The following is a 20,594-nucleotide window of genomic DNA, read 5'->3' on the forward strand; positions in this document are numbered from 1 at the left end:
GTAAAAATGGCCATGTTTAGAACTTACGTCACATCTTAACACTAGAGTGATGCATCACAAAAACTTACTCTACGAAAAAAAAAAATTACCAAGTAGTTGAAAAGAAAATTATGTATGCAGTTCCTGTTATTAGTCCCTTCTTATTGTTCTTTCCATTCCAAGAGCTCCTTTTTCGAAGAATGTGGGTCATAAAATAATTATTTAATAGGTCTGTTGACAGAAAGTGTTCACATTAGCAAATGATTTTTTTTTAAAAAAACCCATGCTGCAACACAGCTGGAAACTAAATATCAAATGAAATAAGCAACTATGAAAGGCAAAGCATAAAATATCATTCAATAGTCATGTGACATTTCATAAGTTAGTAGAAATTCTCACAACTCTCGTAGAAAGACGCTTGTCAGAATCAGGTGTGCAGATGTAAAAATGTTTCCAAGTTATTATTAGCGTGTCGTATTTACGATGCTTTCTACAAAGGAACGTCAATAGCGAGGATAATGGCCTCCCCTTTTTTTTTTCTACCTGTGCCGCTGCTCGCAATAATGGCTTTTTCTCCAGGCGTCTGACACACCTGGCCGCTCACCTGGGTGCCCACGACGCATTACGCGCAGGTGGTCACTTAACTTTCTTATGGAAATATTTACGACAGCAGTTTTCGCTACAGCGACAGTCTCATATAAAAATATTTCACAGGTCAAGAATTAGCGTTGCAAATCTGTAGAAACAAAATCTTATTGATATAACAGTGTCCAAAAAAATTTTCGTCGGCATTGTGATACATTCACGCATTTACACACATTTCATAACTCTTAAAGTACGATTCTTGGTTTCCAACATCCTTTTTCACAAGTCAAGAGTCCCTAACCGCTACTCATTACTCCTTACCTTATTACACATATATATATTCGTCGACGCTTCTTTAATATTTCATTATATGAAATATGTAGCATAATCAAAGTCCTCATATAGCATCAGCTTCTTGACGATAAACATACCTCAGCAGCATAATACACATCGTCGTCGTAAAAATAACATCATAACACCTCAGTCAACTCTCAAAATCGTCGTAGCTTCCTCCAATAGTTTCAAGACCTAAAAAAATTCTCTGCTCATTTCAATAGTGTCATCAACCTCAAACGTACTTTAAAAATTATGATCCCATACCAAATATATCATTCAAAGCTCTCATAGTATCACAATGGTTCCGAAAAAATATGAACATTTCACAAAGTACAGACAAAATACAATTTCATAAGTGTGAAGTTATTCAACTGTGTAATTACGTAAACATCTGTCACTGATGTAGTAAAAAAAATGTTTATCTCTGTCAAATAATCAGATAGCTGTGTAATTATGTGTTAGAGAAATATGGTACCGATGTGTAAAGTTGTATAAGCAAATACCATATTAGCTAGGGTTCCTTGCGGTTGCCACACACATGGTACACAAAGTAAGCGTGTACCCCCCTGAGGATTAATGTAATTATACCCTCAGGTGTTACAGATTATTGCAATGGAATGAAATGTATCACGGAAAAACTTCGTATCATTGTACTTCAAATATCTTTAAAAATAAATGTTTTAAGTACAAAATTAATCACTCAATTACGTGTCCTGTAGCACTAAACTGTGCGTCATCTTGTAACATAATCTCTGTGGAAGTGTCGTAGTTATCGTCCTCCGAAAGATAAGTTCTGCAGAAGTCAATGTACTTACCTCATGATACACAAAAGTGAAATGCTTTGCGTATAGATATCTTAGTTATTACGCTTATTGTTGTGATGAAGAAAGTACTGTACTGTAACGTATTGTTGTGCCACGAAAAAGGCTGTCTCATTGTTGCTATACCACAGAAGTTACTACTAAAACCTGTTTTAATTTCTTGAATAATGCCGAAAAACTGTGCAGATATAAAACAGATACACCGCAAAAGCAACATTGTAAATTGTCACTCATTAGTAGCGTCGTGATATAGTCGTGTAGCTGTCAAATAAACTAACCACTGTGTCGTCTGGTATCTCACAGAAAGTACTTTAAATCCAGAATGTATTTTCAAGTAAACCAAAATGTTGCATTAAAATCTCAAGTTAAAAAAGCACATTATCTCTCAATAAACGGTTTTACGTGTGAAATGTGGTGTAAACCTTTACTCTTCCTAGTACGCAGAGTTTCAACTTCAACGCAATTATCATGTGGTATACGTCGGATTCTGTAAGGTCCATTGTAAACTAGAAAGAATTTGTGACTCAAGTGTTTCTTCTTATGTGACAATGAATGAGCTTTAATGAGAACTTTCTGACCAATATACAATTTCTTTGCATTTGCTTTACCGTGTAGTTTTCTCCTTTTGTCTGCTGCAGATTTTATATTTTTAAGAGCCAAATCAATTATGTCTTTGTGTCGAAGTTTACGTGTATTCGGGAAAGGTACAAGCTCTCTGATTCTGTTCGGTGGTTTTTCATTCTTCAGTACAAGAGTGGGTGGTAAAGCAGTGGAGTCATGAGGCATTTCATTCAGCACGTTTTGAAATAAGTGTAAATATCTGTCCCAATGCTGATGCTTTCTGTGACAATAAAGTCTGCAAAGCTTATTGATTTCTTTCATAATCCGTTCGGATGGGTTACAATGTGGTGAGTACAATGAAATAAAAACAGGTTTGATTTTATGGTTGCGAAGCATGTGTGACCAAACAGCAGATCTGAATTGCGGTCCGTTATCTGAAATGACTTTACTAACGTGTCCAACTTCACGTAAGAAATTTTTAACAAAGGCGTTGGATACAGACCGTCCAGTGGCTTTACGTAACGGTGTGAAAGAAACAAATTTTGAAGTAAGTTCAACAGCGACTAGAACGTACGAAAATCCATTAGATGTTCTGACAAGCGGTCCCAAGAGATCAACAGCAGCAAATTCTTTTAATTTAGAAGGAATTATAGGAAACAACGGAGCACGATGGGAGATAGTAGATGGTTTCGCCTTTTGACAGAGTTTACAAATAGACAAGACTCTTCGAATTCTCTTTTCCATATTGTTAAAATAACAAGTCGTTCGAAGAATATGATAACATTTTCGTGGGCCAAAATGTGCGTAGCTGAAATGAATGTACCAAATGAGCTTATTAACAAAATCGTCAGGAATGCAAAGTACCCATAGCTTGTCATCAACAGTGCAGCGTTTGAACAGTATGTTGTTTCTAACCAGATAATAATGCCGAATCTGTGTGTGTGTCTTTTCATGCCATTTGCTTTTGATGTCTTTCCAAATCGGATCTTTATCTTGTTCATGAGCAATGTCCTTTAAAGATGTGGTGATGAAGTTTTCAAAGGCGACTTTCTGAATGTAAAGAATACTGAAATTTTTCTCGAGGTTACCTTCTGTGTTACTTTTCTCAAGCCCAGCCGGTGCGCGTGACAGCGCGTCCGCAACAATGTTCTCCTTGCCGGGAATGTAGACTATTGTGAAGCGGAATTCTTGCAGAAACAATGCCCAACGTTTTAACCTGTCATGATTTAATTTTGAAGACATAAGAAATTGTAATGCACGATGTTCACTGTATACTTTTACGTGCTTACCAGAAAGAAAGAAACGGAATTTGTTAAATGCCCAAACGATAGCTAAAGCTTCTAATTCAGTAACGGAATAATTTTTTTCAGATTTCGTTAGCACTCGGCTAGCAAAAGCAATGGTTTTCTGAACAGTAGTGTCATTTTCTATGGCTTCTTGAAATAAATGGGCACCAAGTCCGACTTTAGAAGAATCCGTGCTAAGGCAGAAATCTTGTGACAGATCTGGATGAGCTAGTATTGGCGCGTTAAGTAGAGATTCTTTCAAAGAATTGAATTCCAACTGTGCTTCTTCGTCCCAGTTCCAAATAGTATTTTTTCCAGTGAGAGAACAAAGTTTTGGTGTAACAAGAATTTGCATATTCAGAAAACGACGGTAAAAATTTACGAGACCTAGAAAACTGCGGACTTGTCTTTTTGTGGATGGAACTGGAATGGCTCTGATTGCTTCTAACTTTTCAGGATCCGGCTGAATGCCTTCAGAAGAAATAATATGTCCCAAAAACCTCACCTTTGACCTACCGAATTCAGACTTTTCCAAGTTAACTGTAATTCAAGATTCTGCAAAAATACGTAACAAACTGTTGAGGATGCGATTATGTTGTTCCCATGAAGCTTCTGCTATTAGAATATCGTCCACATATAAGGTGATGTGACGTTTTAAGAACTCAGGTAATATGGAATTTAGCCCGCGAATGAATGCTGCTGAAGAAATGTTCAAACCAAAAGGAAGTTTCCGAAACTGATAACAAACGCCGAAACAAAGGAAAGCTGTGTATTTTCTACATTCTGGATGAAGTTCGATCTGATAAAAGCTGGATCTGAGATCAATGGAAGACAACACGTTTACACCATTGAAATTTTGAAGAAGTTCTTCCAACGTTTGCGGCCTGTCTGTTTCAGGAATAATGATAGTATTAATTTGTCTCGAATCTAAGACAAGCCTGATTGATCCATTTTTCTTCTCAACAACATGTAATGGATTGTTGTATGAGCTTACTGCAGGCTCAATAATGCCCTCGTCAAGCATAGATTGTATTTCTGTTCTAACACGGTCCCTATAATGCGCCGGTATTACGTATGGTCTAACACAAAATTTAGTATGCTCACGAACACGAAATTGGTATTGAAATCCCTTGATTGTTCCTGTTTTGTGAGTAAAAACTGTGGAATGTGCTTGTAAAATCTCAAAAAGGTCTTGCCTATCATTGTCATTACAATTCTCAATTGTTTGAATTTTATTCTGAATTAACTCATTAGTATCAAATGCGCCGTCGATATCACCCCTGTCAGTACTTGCAGAGTGATTGTTAGTGTCTAGTTCCGTAGAAAATTCCGAACTGTTGTCTAACAGAAGGTAAAGCCGATTAATTTCCTCGTCATGGTTTGAGAGCCAATCTTCAAATTTCAAAGCTATTGACTTACTTCTTTCTCTAAACTTATTTCAGCATCGTGAAAGTTTAAGATTGCTTTGTATTCATTCAAAAAGTCTACTCCCAATATAATTTCCGTCGACAATAATGGAACAATGAGAAAGTTCATAGAGAAGCTGTGGCTTTGACAAAAGAATTCTAAATTGGTTTGCTGGCGTACATCTACACTTTTTCCAAAGATTGCACCTTGTAATTTAATCTTACGTAACGGAAGTGTGGGGCAATCGCTCGATTTGTTGCATTTGCTAAAGGCTGTTTCACTGATTACTGAAATGGGACTGCCAGAGTCAAGTACTGCCGTAAATTTTACGTCATTTACAGTAATGTGAATCACAGGATATGCAATGTTGTTAAGTTTTACGTCGTGTTCCTGGAGTAAGATGTCCCTAATGTCTTCCATTTTTACGTAATTACTAGCTACGGCAGCTGCGTCGTTAGTGTCATAAGAACGTTTTGTGGCTGCCAGCGGTGTGAGTCATTGCCTATTGTCTCTTTGTTGGCGCGCGTCGTTATTGGGGTTTGGAGACCTAACTTCTACAAATTCACCGTGACGAGAGGGCCCTGCCCTGTTTAAATCCCGCCAGTTCTGATGCAATTCAGGTCTGTCGTTACGATCATATCGTCTGTCGTCATGTCGGTAGTTCCTGTAGTTTCTTTCTTCTCGGTTAAGTGGTGGAGAATTTCTCCCTGAATTATCACTGCACGGTGGACCGTTGCGTCCAAAGTTATTCTGTCTCCCGTAATAATAACTGTTTTGGTTCCCATATTGCCTGTTTCTCTGATTGTTTCTGTGATAGTCATTACCGCGGAGAGGTGATCTTTCCCTGTAATTATTACTACTCTGCCAACGGTTGTTATACGGGTGGTGTCTGTTTCGGTCACGATTTGTGTTGTGAGAATAGCCTTGTCGCGTCCAGTTATTATTTCTTTCATCGCGGAATTGCGACGGATGTGATCTGTACTTGTTGTGCTCGTGCGTTCCGCGATTGTCAGTGTCAATTTCCAGTTCTTGTAAGAGTCCTTGAAATGCTTCAATGTCGTCTTTGCAACGTCCTGCCAAAATAATATGTCGTAAATGTTCAGGCAGTTTGATTAAGCAAATGCGGATGAGTTCTGAGGGGCTGTATGGGTTTGACAGGTACTGATTCTTGTGCAACATGTCTTCAAAATATTTCACAAGACTGGAGAATTCAGATTGTTCGAAATGTTTCATCATTATGATGCCATGTTTTACTCGGTCTTGTGTGGCTTGAGACCAATATGCTGAGAGGAAGGCATGGTAAAATTCTCCTTCACTGTGGCAATCGTGAATGACCGATCGCATTCTTACAGCTGGTTCATTCTCTAAGTAGCCACACATAAATTCTAATCTGTGTTCTAACGACCAGTTGGGAGGAAAACAATGAGAGAATTGATGGAGCCATGCTTGTGGATGAATGTCGTTGGCAGAATTCTTAAATGTTTTAAATTTACGTGTAGTAATGAACAGCTTATAGTCAAAATCATCATGTCGGCGAGTCGCATATCGGTCATTGTTAGGTCGTGTCGGCCGTTCCATCTCAAAATTCGGCGCACATTGCCAGTTTCTTTCATAACTTCCGAAATGCCCTGTGTTATTATTTTGCGTCTTTTCTGTATTTCTAAGTCCCTCTTCCCGTGTTGGAGCGCGAGTGTCTTCTGAAATTTGTAATTTTTGTATTACTTGTGCCAACTGATCTTGTACTTCCCGGATTTCTCTTTTGTACTGTATATTGATTTGATTTTGATTGAATTTCCTAATTTGTTCGCACTCTTCTGTGTCATTAAAGAGTACCGGTTTTGTGTCATTCAGATTATCATCTACCTTCGTAGATAAATTAGTGAACTGATCTGAAAGTTCGGCTACTTTATCCGATAGTGTACTTATTTCCTCAGTGTGTTTTTCTGAACCAAGTTTCAGAGTATCTACTGTGTCCTTTAAGTTTTCCTGAGTTTTTGCAAGTTGCGTAACCGAATCGGTAGATGCAACTGAGTCAAATTTAGCTTGCAAGGTCTCGTGATTTTCATGAACAGTAGTTTGCAGTTCTTTTATGGCTGCTTCGTGATTCTGTAGTGCATTTTCATGACGCGAAAAAATAGGTTGAAAATGCTCACAAATTTGGGTTTTTGCGTCGTTACAGACCATTTGACATTTCGATTCAATGTGATGTAACTCAGTAGTTAAATCCTCACGTGTTTGTTCAAGAGTTTGCTCCAATGAGTCTAACTTTTGAAGCTGTTGCTGTGTTTGTCTCTGGTGTTGTTCCATTGTGTCTAACTTTTGAAGATTTTGTCCCATTTGTTTCTGATTTTGTTCAAGCGTTGTGTCTAACTTTTGAAGATTTTGTCCCATTGCGTCTAACTGTTGCTGTGTTTGACTCTGATTTTGTTTCATTTGCTGCATTAATTGCAATAATAATGTGTTAGTGTCTGGAATCTGTTTCTCTACACTTTTCGGCAGTGCATTTGCACCGGCAACATTCACATTTTGACAAGCAGAAAATGTGTTTTGACTTATTTGAGAAAACGGTGATGACCCAAAACCTGAATCTACAGTATTTGCGAAATTGTGTCCTGTCATTTCGGATTCCTGGGGCGAGCTGTTGCCGACCGACCGATCGATAATGCTTCCCTGCTCACTAATTGTTTCACTGTCTACGCCATTGTTTGCCGCCTGCTCCATTTCCCTATGCACAATTACCAAATTATTACTTTGAACATCAGTTAATTCATTACTCGGTGGCGCTAACACACTGCTTTCGTTTTCACTGTCATTTCGCAGTTTACTTTGGAGCCTAGTATTACGTTTTTCACACGCCATTATTGTCACAGTATTTCACACGACAACACAGAAAAACACAATTTGAAGAGCAAAAATAAGAGAACACATTAACATAACACTGAAAATAATATCTAGTTAATTGCAGCTGCGAAATACTTGGTGCAAATCTACATGCGTGCCACACCTATTTTACTGTACAACAATGAAAGACTGCAACTACAAAGGAGATTCTCTCTACAATTACGCGCTAGCAATAAACAAAATCTACACTAATTACACAAACTACAAGAAAAAAATCAGAAGATTCCAGTGAGGTATCCTAGGCTAAGGGTCGACATATGAAACGTCCCCTTTTAATAATTGTACAGGACTGTGCTTAAACTGACACACAATACTTTTAGCGCAACGCAATCTGACTTTCAAAAAAAATCCCTACAAAAGAATGGCCCTAACTAACATTAACCTATACGTCTCACAAATCACTTACCTCACAAAAATCTTGGTTACTCCCACTACTGCAATACAGCGAGCGCCACTACTGCCAGCTAAATAAAAGATTCAAACTATGGAAGGCACTAACTACTGATAGGGATAGTTAGCAAATGAAAGATATTAACAGAGAACAAACAATGTATTTACCTTGATATCATCATATATATAGCAGTTCATGACAAATTACAAAACTCCGCCATCTCTCTCCCCACATCCACCACTGCTGGCGGCTCACCTCCAACTGCGCAACGCTACGCGCTGTTCACAGCCAGCTGCCTAACACTACAATGGCGAGTATTACAACAATGCAAAGCAGCCACAGGCTGCACACAGCACAGCCAGTGATTTTCAAACAGCGGTGGCGTTACCAAAAAAACCTAAACAGCCTACTTACAGTTCTTGTCCAGTCGCAGACCTTCCTCTTTCTCCCCTCCCACACACCGGGAGAAAAACGTCTTGATGCGTCGGAACATTGCTGCAACGATAACGGGCAGCACGTTAGATATCGCCAGACCGTCTCCACGAGTAACTATTATTGCGATGTCTCACAACTGCCTATCGCATGGAAAAACTTGGGACGTGATGTCATATCTTTAAATTTAATTATTGTAATAATCCGAGCTGTCAGAGTTACAAACGATCTATAATATCCAGATCGATTAAGTATCAATGATTTACTTGAAGTTTATCCATTTATGACTGGCCAGGAATTCATTATTTTAATTCCTTTTTACTAATTCCTAATAGATGAATTAAAATAACACTAGTTCTATGAAGATAGCCAAAGGTGTGTTCATTATGTGGCACATTTATTCTGCAATGAATAAGTTTGTTTTAATGGCAGTTATTTAAAGCTATCGTTATTAGACAGACAGACAGACAGTACTATTAGCAAGACAGTACAACGCTACACTAGTTTCAGATATACACCAAGTTTATTTATTTAAACTTCGTATTTGGCCAGACATTACGCCGCGATTTGGTTACTACCCTACGTTCCTTCAATATGTCCCCGTGGGAAAGGACCAGTAATTTAATTTGTGTTTACTTAAGGGAACGTCTTGTTGGTGATATGAAGTTTTTGGTTAATTTTTCTATGCAACAGTGTGTTGGTTTAATTCCCAGATCTCTCCGCAATGTCTGACGAGATTACGATTTTTACAGTGCCCGTTGTCCGAGTCAGTGTATTCTCACCGGGCTGCACCTTTCCTTCTTTGTGGCAGAATCAACTACAACCTAGGTTCAACACTAAACCTAGAAGCACTCTTCAGCGTCATGTGAACCAAACAACAACACCTACGAGGTAACAATCATATTTGCGATTGAAAATTACCCAGCGATATCTGAATGAAGAAAACACAAGTACAGGAATTAACTTATGCTCCACGACATTAATTTAATTTCCTTGACTAACAGAAAGAGAAAATACTTTCGCTGCGGTGCCATGTCAATTCATTGTGACCCTACACAGCTGAAACTTGTTTACGTCTTGTCTTCTTCATCACAGACGGATGGATATAACAGATTTTGTGACAGAGAGAGGTAGGTGACGCCGTTCTCGTTGTGAAACTCAAAAATAAATTTGAGAATAAAAGATTCCAGCAACTGAACATCGCCAAAACCTCAGCAAAGAGATAGTAAAACTGCATCTGACTCTATACGGTAAATAAACAGGAGATAGTTAAGTCAGTGGCACATACCTCTCGCCGATATATTGCACCTCGCTTCTGAAGCTGGGCGTTCGCTTCGTTCAAAGCTTGTAACAGTCCTCAAGAACTGTAAAATGTTTCTATATGAATCAAAACGGGTTTGTGTATTGTGTATTATACCTGGGACCTAGAAACGACAGAGAGGCTTCGTACCGCCGTAGGCCTCAGTGGTTCACAACCCCACAACAGGCCACAGCAAGTTCACCCACCTCATCGCCGCCCCACACCGAATCCAGGGTTATTGTGCGGTTTGAGACCCAGTGGAATCCCCCCCCCCCCTCCCCTGGGAGCGTCTCATACCAAACGAGTATAAAACCGCCTTAAAAACAATCCTCAGGTTGGCCGGCACACTGTACCTCGACACTAATCCACCGGGCGGATTCCTGCCGGGGACCGGCACGCCTTCCCGCTCGGGAAGCAGCGTGTTAGACTGCGTGGCTACTCGGGCGGGCTGATCACGGGTGTGCAACAATCGCAGCTAGGATGTATGTACAACTGAGAAGCAAGGAGATTGGTAACACATTTATCATTGTGAAACTAAGTAATAAATCTGTGAAGGCGATGTGAAGGTGTGTGACGTGAACTACGTCAAAAACTCAGTAAAGTGATTTGTTTCTAAAAGTCAAGCACTTAATCTTCGAATCTGTATGAAAAATTAAGACAAATCAATTTTCACTTGTTGCACTGTACTAGTTACACGCTACTACACAACACGGTCCGTCCTAAAAGTTCAACTTGCCAGTACTTCTCCACTAAACTCGTAGTCATTTAACTGCTTGAACGATATTATAACTGCAGATCATTCTGAATGGTAAATTAATAGGTGACAGTTAAGTAAATGGCTCATACCTCTTGTGGGCACAATGCACCTTGCTTCGGAAGGTAGTCGTTCGCTTCGTTCAAAGCTTCTAAAACTCTCCAAGAACGTTAAAATGTTTCACTAGTTGTGCTTGAAACAAACAATTCAAGGCTACCACTTGAATCAAAGTTGAAGCCTTTTTTACGCAATAACTCTCACAAAGAATTCTATAGACACCTCTAGTACTCGAGAGAATACGAAAGTAATTGCTAGGCAACGATCCTCGGTTTAGATGACACAGCATTGTTGTTATCATACACTATGATCGACATTAAACAGTAACCATAGAACCAACAGAGCACATCATTGTATAGGAACGTCGATATCAATAGGTAAACATACACCGCAATAAAATTTTAAGTCATTTTAATCTATATAAGACGAAATAATCATGCCTTCCAATTGAAACATATGCAGCAGTGACTAAATGATGAAAACACCCGAATAGCTAATAAGCTCCCAGTGAATTTACCAGTTAAAAATACTCCAAGCTCTTAATTCAGTTTCCTTAAGCTACAAGAGAGGGATACTCATTTGTTACGGTGAAAGGACAACTCAGTATGACACCATACAGTTGGCACCAATTTCCAAAATATGTTCGTCTTTACAGACGGAAGAAAATTCTAGCAGCATGACCCTGTTACAATCACAGATAGTTTGTATTTATTATCGAAAATCGAAAAAAATCGCTGACACCGCTGTCATTGTGAAACTATGAATTTAAAGGGAACAGAGCAAGCTCCAAATCTACTCGTCTGCTTTGAATCAGGACGTCACATTTAGAGTAAAGTGGATAGTTTACACGACAATCACAGCTAAAATTTAAGAGTCCGACGACGTTCTTCAAGACGGCGAGCGCAATATAGGCTATTAGGATCGAAAACAAACATAAAACATTTTTTGGAGGTGTTATACAGCCTTAATAAATGCTAAGAACTGCCTTGTACAGTACACAGCGGTAACGGAATATTTTATTAGAGACGATCGATTTCGGTCTAGAGTCAGCTAATCATCGGGAACAAAAGCCGTCTCAGCTATGCGTTTGCGTAACTGGAATAGCAGTTAGCGAGTGTATATAGCTCCAGGTTTGATATTATCTGTACACATCTAATATTGGGAGAAAACATTTACAAGGTTAAATGGTCGGATGTTACGTAAGAACAGCTAATATCAATGATGGAACCACGTATATTCGATAACTGCGATTCCAGTTTCTCAGATGGAAGGCTGAGACGGTTTTTGGACCCTAGACCGAAATCGATCGTTTTTAATAAAATATACCGTTACAGCTGTTTATTGCATAATGCAGTTCTTAACAAACATAAAAAGCATGCGAAGTATTTGAATCAGCAAATGAAATGAAAGTACCGGGACAATAGCACAAATGGGACAGTTTTGGATGGGACAAACTGAAAGTGCTTAATAAACCTAAGATCATTCCAGACATTCTCTAGAATAAACCGAACGAAATATACAGTAAACACAAAATTAGATTCGAATGACTCGCTTGAGCTATACAGATGTAACGAAGACACGAGTACTATACACACCTGCGCAAACAACAACATAATCGGAAAATAACACACACTCATTCTTCCGGAATGAATCAAACGAAGCCGCGCGGAGTGGTCGCGCGGTTTGAGGCGTCATGTCACGGATTGCGCAGCCCCTCTCGCCGGGGACTCGAGTCCTCCCTCGGGCTTGGGTGTGTGTGTTGTTCTTAGCATACGTTAGTTTAAGTAATGTGTAAGTCTAGGGACCGATGACCTCAGCAGTTTAGTCCCTTAGGAATTCACACACATTTGAACATTTGAAGCAAACGATATTACATATGTTAAAAAAAGTAATCGCACCATGCGCTGTACCTGTATAGCTCCAACAAAGACAGCGATACCACACCCCTTAAAATGAGTCTACATAAACAGAAAAAATGCAAAAACGGCAGAACTGGAAGCGAATTCTACGCTTGACCTGTATACCTCAAAGGAAGACAGCGATATCCGACACAGTCCCTCAAAATGACGTAATAAGTAAATAACATACAGAAACTGTTCCGTAATAAACCTAAAAAATATTTAAAAAATAACACAAAACTGGTGTCGCAGTGTATACTGGGCCTATACACCTCAACCGAAAACAGTAGTACCAGGCTCATTCCCCTCCACACACACAACACACAAATAACATAATGTAAAAATGACGCAAACGAGTTTCTGCAGAATAAATCGAACAAAAGAAACAAAAAGACACACCTACCCACAACTGAAAACAAAGATTTCGAGTGAGCTCTATTGCTAAAACGAGGAAATAGATACAAAACAGTACCCTACAACACATCGACTTAATCTAAAAGTAACACAAATTCCTTTACAATAAACCGAAAGAAAATATACACAAAAAACTGGAATCACCCTACAAACGAAAATTAACAGCTCATAAACCGGAAACAAAAAGTGACCATTAAATAACAAATACTATGTCCCATTCAACTAAACCAGTAGTACGAACCACAGCACAAAAACAATTATGTACCGCAAGAGTGAGGCATGGTAAAAACAAATTGAGCCTCTTAGGAACAATCGATTTCATATGCGTGGCGCCTTAGAGAGACACATTCGAAAAACGGCCAGATTTGTAAATTAAAAAATTATAAATAAAATTACCACTAGTTTCACTCACAACGATTTGAGCAATGTACTTTGGTTACTGGAGAATTCCCACTCGAGAAACTTCCCACATTACAAAGACAGCTAAATAACTGTAAGAATCAACATGATAATCATGATCACTAAACGTTTCACTCACAAAAAATTATCTTGTGCTCTGAAGTTTCTGCCTGCCTTTACCCTGGGAAATCGTACGAAATACAGGAAGAAATTGACAAACATTTGTCAGAAAACATAATAAAAATTTAATCGCTACTAGTTTCTCCACGACAGTTTAAGCTTTGGTCTCAGGTTCCACCCAGACAAAACCCTCGTATGTCACAGCGTATTTGGAATAACAGCATAGTTTACAGACACTATTAATTAACACAACCACAGGTTAACCTTTAATAAGAACCCGCTTACACCGTTCGCAACATAGTCATGACGTCACACAGGATATCATGGTTCAAACCAGACGAGTGGAAGGACTGTGCGCTTGACACGTTTGCCACTGTGGAAGTAAGAAATTAGTTTGAAAATACAAGATGAAAGCACATGAACTTCGTCAAAAAGTAAGAAGAGAGGTCTTTCTGAATAAGAAGCACTTAATATTTGAATTTTTATGAAAAATTAAAAGAAAGGGTTATTTCACGCTATATCCTGTTCATAACTTCAGTTCCTGTAATCATATCACACTCCACCACACGCTTGAATTTGGTGACATTTTTCCACAAAATACACATACATTTAAAATCTTGTACGATATTCTAACCGCAGATGATTTTGTATGGTAAATAAATAGGTGACAGTTTAGTGAATGGTACGTACCTCTTGCGGGTACAATGCTCCTCACTTCTAAAGCTGGTGGTTCGCTTCGCTCAAAGCTTCTAAGGCTCCCCAGGAACTATAAAATGTTTCGATAGTTGTTCTCGAAGCACAAAATTCAACGCTACAACTCTTGAATCAAAGCTGAAGCTTCCTTTACTCAATAATTCGCACAACGAATTCGTATAGGCAATTCTAGTACTCGAGAGAATACCGAAGTAATTGCTATGCAACGATCCTCGACGGTTTAGGTGACACAGCATTGTTGTTAGCATGGCATGTGATCGACATCAAACAGCGACCGTAGAGACAACAGAGCGCATCATTGTATTGGAACGTCGACAGCAATGGTTGAACGACCACAGAAATGGAATTTTAAATAAGTTAAAGGTATGTTGCAGCTTTTCAGAGTATGGCATCGCTTCGAAGCGACGTCGCTTGCTCGTGTCCTCGATCCCGCATTCACGTAATATGTTTGTTTTCACAAAATTGATTCCCTCAGTGCAGCGAACTGCCACCATCGTTCTATGTCTTTTTGTGTAATGCCACTAACAGTTTTTCTGGTGTATTAACTTTCTACATCTTTCGGTGAATCTCTCCGTCATGAAAATGGAGGATTTGTCAGTAAGAGGCGCCACTATGAGAATGCAAATCATGTTTGCTTTAAGTACACACTGCAAAGGTCGTGAGGCTACCTTTGAGATTGAACGAGGTAAGAATCCCAAAGAAAGCAGGTGCTGACAGATGTGAAAATTACCGAACTATCAGTTTAATAAGCCACGGCTGCAAAATACTAACACGAATTATTTGCAGACGAATGGAAAAACTGGTAGAAGCCGATCTCGGAGAAGATCAGTTTGGATTCCGTAGAAATATTGGAACACGTGAGGCAATATTGACCATACGACTTATCTTAGAAAATAGATTAAGGAAAGGCAAACCAGCATTTGTAGACTTAGAGAAAGGTTTTACAATGTTTACTGGAATACTCTCTTTCAAAATCTGAACGTGGCAGGGGTAAAATACAGGGAGCGAAAAGCTATTTACAATTTGTACAGAAACCAGCTTTACTGTATGATTAAATGATAATGGCGTCCTCTTGGGTAAAATATTCCGGAGGTAAAATAGTCCCCCATTCGGATCTCCGGGCGGGGACTACTCAAGAGGACGTCGTTATCAGGAGAAAGAAAACTGGTGTTCTACGGATCGGAGCGTGGAATGTCAGATCCCTTAATCGGGCAGGTAGGTTAGAAAATTTAAAAAGGGAAATGGATAGGTTAAAGTTAGATATAGTGGGAATTAGTGAAGTTCGGTGGCAGGAGGAACAAGACTTTTGGTCAGGTGATTACAGGGTTATAAATATAAAATCAAATAGGGGTAATGCAGGAGTAGGTTTAATAATGAATAAGAAAATAGGAGTGCGCGTTAGCTACTACAAACAGCATAGTGAACGCATTATTGTGGCCAAGATAGACACAAAGCCCATGCCTACTACAGTAGTACAAGTTTATATGCCAACTAGCTCTGCAGATGATGAAGAAATAGATGAAATGTATGACGAGATAAAAGAAATTATTCAGGTAGTGAAGGGAGACGAAAATTTAATAGTCATGGGTGACTGGAATTCGTCAGTAGGAAAAGGGAGAGAAGGAAACGTAGTAGGTGAATATGGATTGGGGGGAAGAAATGAAAGAGGAAGCCGCCTTGTAGAATTTTGCACAGAGCATGACTTAATCATAGCTAACACTTGGTTCAAGAATCATAAAATAAGGTTGTATACCTGGAAGAATCCTGGAGATACTAAGAGGTATCAGATAGATTATATAATGGTAAGACAGAGATTTAGGAACCAGGTTTTAAATTGTAAGACATTTCCAGGGGCAGATGTGGATTCTGACCACAATCTATTGGTTATGAACTGCAGATTGAAATTGAAGAAACTGCAAAAAAGGTGGGAATTTAAGGAGATGGGACCTGGATAAACTGAAAGAACCAGAGGTTGTAGAGAGTTTCAGGGAGAGCATAAGGGAACAATTGACAGGAATGGGCGAAAGAAATACAGTAGAAGAAGAATGGGTAGCTCTGAGGGATGAAGTAGTGAAGGCAGCAGAGGATCAAGTAGGTAAAAAGACGAGGGCTAATAGAAATCCTTGGGTAACAGAAGAAATATTGAATTTAATTGATGAAAGGAGAAAATATAAAAATGCAGTAAATGAAGCAGGCAAAAACGAATACAAACGTCTCAAAAATGAGATCGACAGGAAGTGCAAAATGGCTAAGCAGGGATGGATAGAGGACAAATGTAAGGATGTAGAGGCTTGTCTCACTAGGGGTAAGATAGATACTGCCTACAGGAAAATTAAAGAGACCTTTGGAGAGAAGAGAACCACTTGTATGAATATCAAGAACTCAGATGGCAACCCAGTTCTAAGCAAAGAAGGGAAGGCAGAAAGGTGGAAGGAGTATATAGAGGGTTTATACAAGGGCGATGTGCTTGAGGACAATATTATGGAACTGGAAGAGGATGTAGATGAAGACGAAATGGGAGATAAGATACTGCGTGAAGAGTTTGACAGAGCACTGAAAGACCTGAGTCGAAACAAGGCCCCGGGAGTAGAAACATTCCATTAGATCTACTGATGGCCTTGGGAGAGCCAGTCATGACAAAACTCTACCATCTGGTGAGCAAGATGTATGAGACAGGCGAAATACCCTCAGACTTCAAGAAGAATATAATAATTCCAATCCCAAAGAAAGCAGGTGTTGACAGATGTGAAAATTACCGAACTATCAGTTTAATAAGTCACAGCTGCAAAATACTAACGCGAATTCTTTACAGACGAATGGAAAAACTGGTAGAAGCGGACCTCGGGGAAGATAAGTTTGGATTCCGTAGAAATGTTGGAACACGTGAGGCAATACTAACCTTACGACTTATCTTAGAAGAAAGATTAAGAAAAGGTAAACCTACGTTTCTAGCATTTGTAGACTTAGAGAAAGCTTTTGACGATGTTAACTGGAATACTCTCTTTCAAATTCTGAAGGTGGCAGGGGTAAAATACAGGGAGCGAAAGGCTATTTACAATTTGTATAGAAACCAGATGGCAGTTATAAGACTCGAGGGGCATGAAAGGGAAGCAGTGGTTGGGAAAGGAGTGAGACAGGGTTGTAGCCTCTCCCCGATGTTATTCAATCTGTATATTGAGCAAGCAGTAAAGGAAACAAAAGAAAAATTCGGAGTAGGTATTAAAATTCATGGAGAAGAAGTAAAAACTTTGAGGTTCGCCGATGACATTGTAATTCTGTCAGAGACAGCAAAGGACTTGGAAGAGCAGTTGAACGGAATGAACAGTGTCTTGAAAGGAGGATATAAGATGAACATCTACAAAAGGAAAACGAGGATAATGGAATGTAGCCAAATTAAATCGGGTGATGCTGAGGGAATTAGATTAGGAAATGAGACACTTAAAGTAGTAAAGGAGTTTTGCTATTTAGGGAGTAAAATAACTGATGATGGTCGAAGTAGAGAGGATATAAAATGTAGACTGGCAATGGCAAGGAAATCGTATCTGAAGACGAGAAATTTGTTAACGTCGAGTATAGATTTAAGTGTCAGGAAGTCGTTTCTGAAAGTATTTGTATGGAGTGTAGCCATGTATGGAAGTGAAACATGGACGATAACTAGTTTGGACAAGAATAGGATAGAAGCTTTCGAAATGTGGTGCTACAAAAGAATGCTGAAGATAAGGTGGGTAGATCACGTAACTAATGAGGAGGTATTGAGTAGGATTGGGGAGAAGAGAAGTTTGTGGCACAACTTGACTAGAAGAAGGGATCGGTTGGTAGGACATGTTTTGAGGCATCAAGGGATCACAAATTTAGCATTGGAGGGCAGCGTGGAGGGTAAAAATCGTAGAGGGAGACCAAGAGATGAATACACGAAGCAGATTCAGAAGGATGTAGGTTGCAGTAGGTACTGGGAGATGAAGAAGCTTGCACAGGATAGAGTAGCATGGAGAGCTGCATCAAACCAGTCTCAGGACTGAAGACCACAACAACAACAACAGAAACCAGATGGCAATTATAAGAGTCGAGGGTCATGAAAGGGAAGCAGTGGTTGGGAAGGGAGTGAGACAGGGTTGTAGCCTATCCCCGATGTTATTCAATCTGTATATTGAGCAAGCAGTAAAGGAAACAAAAGAAAATTCGGAGTAGGAATTGAAATCCATGGAGAAGAAATAAAAACTTTGAGGTTCGCCAATGATATTGTAATTCTGTCAGAGACAGCAAAGGACCTGGAAGAGCTGCTGAACTGAATTGACAGTGTCTTGAAAGGAAGATATAAGATGGACATTAACAAAAGCAAAACGAGGATAATGGAATGTAGTCGAATTAAATCGGGTGATGCTGAGGGAATTAGATTACGAAATGAGACACTCAAAGTAGTAGATGAGTTTTGCTATTTGGGGAGCAAAATAACTGGCTCTGAGCACTATGGGACTTAACTTCTGAGGTCATCAGTCCCCTAGAACTTAGAACTACTTAAACCTAACTAATCTAAGGACATCACACACATACATGCCCGAGGCAGGATTCGAACCTGTGACCGTAGCGGTCACGCGGTTCCAGACTGAAGCGCCTAGAACCGCACGGCCACACCGGTCGGCAGCAAAATAACTGATGATGGTCGAAGTAGAGAGGGTATAAAATGTAGACTGGCAATGGCAAGGGAAGCGTTTCTGAAGAAGAGACATTTGTAAAGGGAGACCAAGAAATGAATACACTAAACAGATTCTGAAGGATGTAGGTTGCAGTAGGTACTGGGAGATGAAGAAGCTTGCAAAATGGTTCAAATGGCTCTGAGAACTACGTGACTTAACTTCTGAGGTCATCAGTCCCCTAGAACTTAGAACTACTTAAACCTAACTAACCTAAGGACACCACACACATCCATGCCCGAGGCAGGATTCGAACCTCCAGTCTCTGGACTGAAGACCACAACAACAACAACAAGAAGTTGATGTTAGTCAAGAGACATTAACAGCTCCACACTGAATTTGAATGAGATAGTGTAGTAGGGTTACGAGAAGCTGGATGTTCGTTCTGAGATATTGCGGTCTGGGGTGCGACTTCGTATGACAGCATGAGCACTCCCGTGGTTATCCCACGCACCTTGACTGCAAATCTGTACGTCAATCTGGTAATTCGACCTGTTGTGCTGCCATTCATGAACAGAATTCCAAAGTATGTTATCCAACAGGATAACGCTCTCCCACACACTGCTCTTGTAACCCAAAATGCTGTACAGGAAGTAGGCATGTTGCTTTCGCCTGCTCGATTACCAGATCGTCGCCAGTCGAGCACATATGGGACATCATAAGACGACAATTTCAGCGTCATCCATAACCGGCATTAAGCGACCCTTTATTGAACGACCAAATGCAACTCCGTCCCAGAAACTGACATTCGCCACTTGTGTAACGCAATGCATGCACGTTTGCACGCTTGCATTCAACATTCTGGCGGTTACACGAGTTATTAATGTACCAGTATTTTACATTTGCCATCGCTTATCTAGTGCTTACATTAACCTGTGCTCTTGCATTGTTAACCACTTAAATTGTTAACTAGAGAAATGTATTCGTTAATCTACACTACCGGCCATTAAACCTGCTACACCAAGAAGAAATGCAGATGATAAACGGGTATTCATTGGACAAATATATTATACTAGAACTGACATGTGATTACATTTTCATACAATTTGGGTGCATAGATCCAGAGAAATCGTTACCCAGAACAACCACCTCTGGCCTTAGTAACAGCCTTGATACGCCTGGGCATTGAGTCAAACAGAGCTTGGGTGGCGTGTACAGGTACAGCTGACCATGCAGCTTCAACACGATACCACAGTTCATCAACAATGGTGATTGGGGTATTGTGACGAGTCAGTTGCTCGGCCACCATTGACACAGACGTTTTCAGTTGGTGTGAGATCTGGAGAATCTTGTGGCCAGGACAGCAGACGTACATTTTCTGTATCCAGAAAGGCCCGTACAGGACCTGCAACATGCGGTCGTACATTATCCTGCTGAAATGTAGGGTTTCGCAGGGATCGAATGAAGGGTAGAGCCACGGGTCGTAACACATCTGAAATGTAATGTCCACTGTTCAAAGTGCCGACAATGCGAACAAGAGGTGACCGAGACGTGTAACCAATGGCACCCCATACCATCACGCCGTATGGCGATGGCGATGACGAATAC

Source organism: Schistocerca nitens, chromosome 6, assembly GCF_023898315.1.
Source record: "Schistocerca nitens isolate TAMUIC-IGC-003100 chromosome 6, iqSchNite1.1, whole genome shotgun sequence".
Classification (NCBI taxonomy): Eukaryota; Metazoa; Arthropoda; class Insecta; order Orthoptera; family Acrididae; genus Schistocerca; species Schistocerca nitens.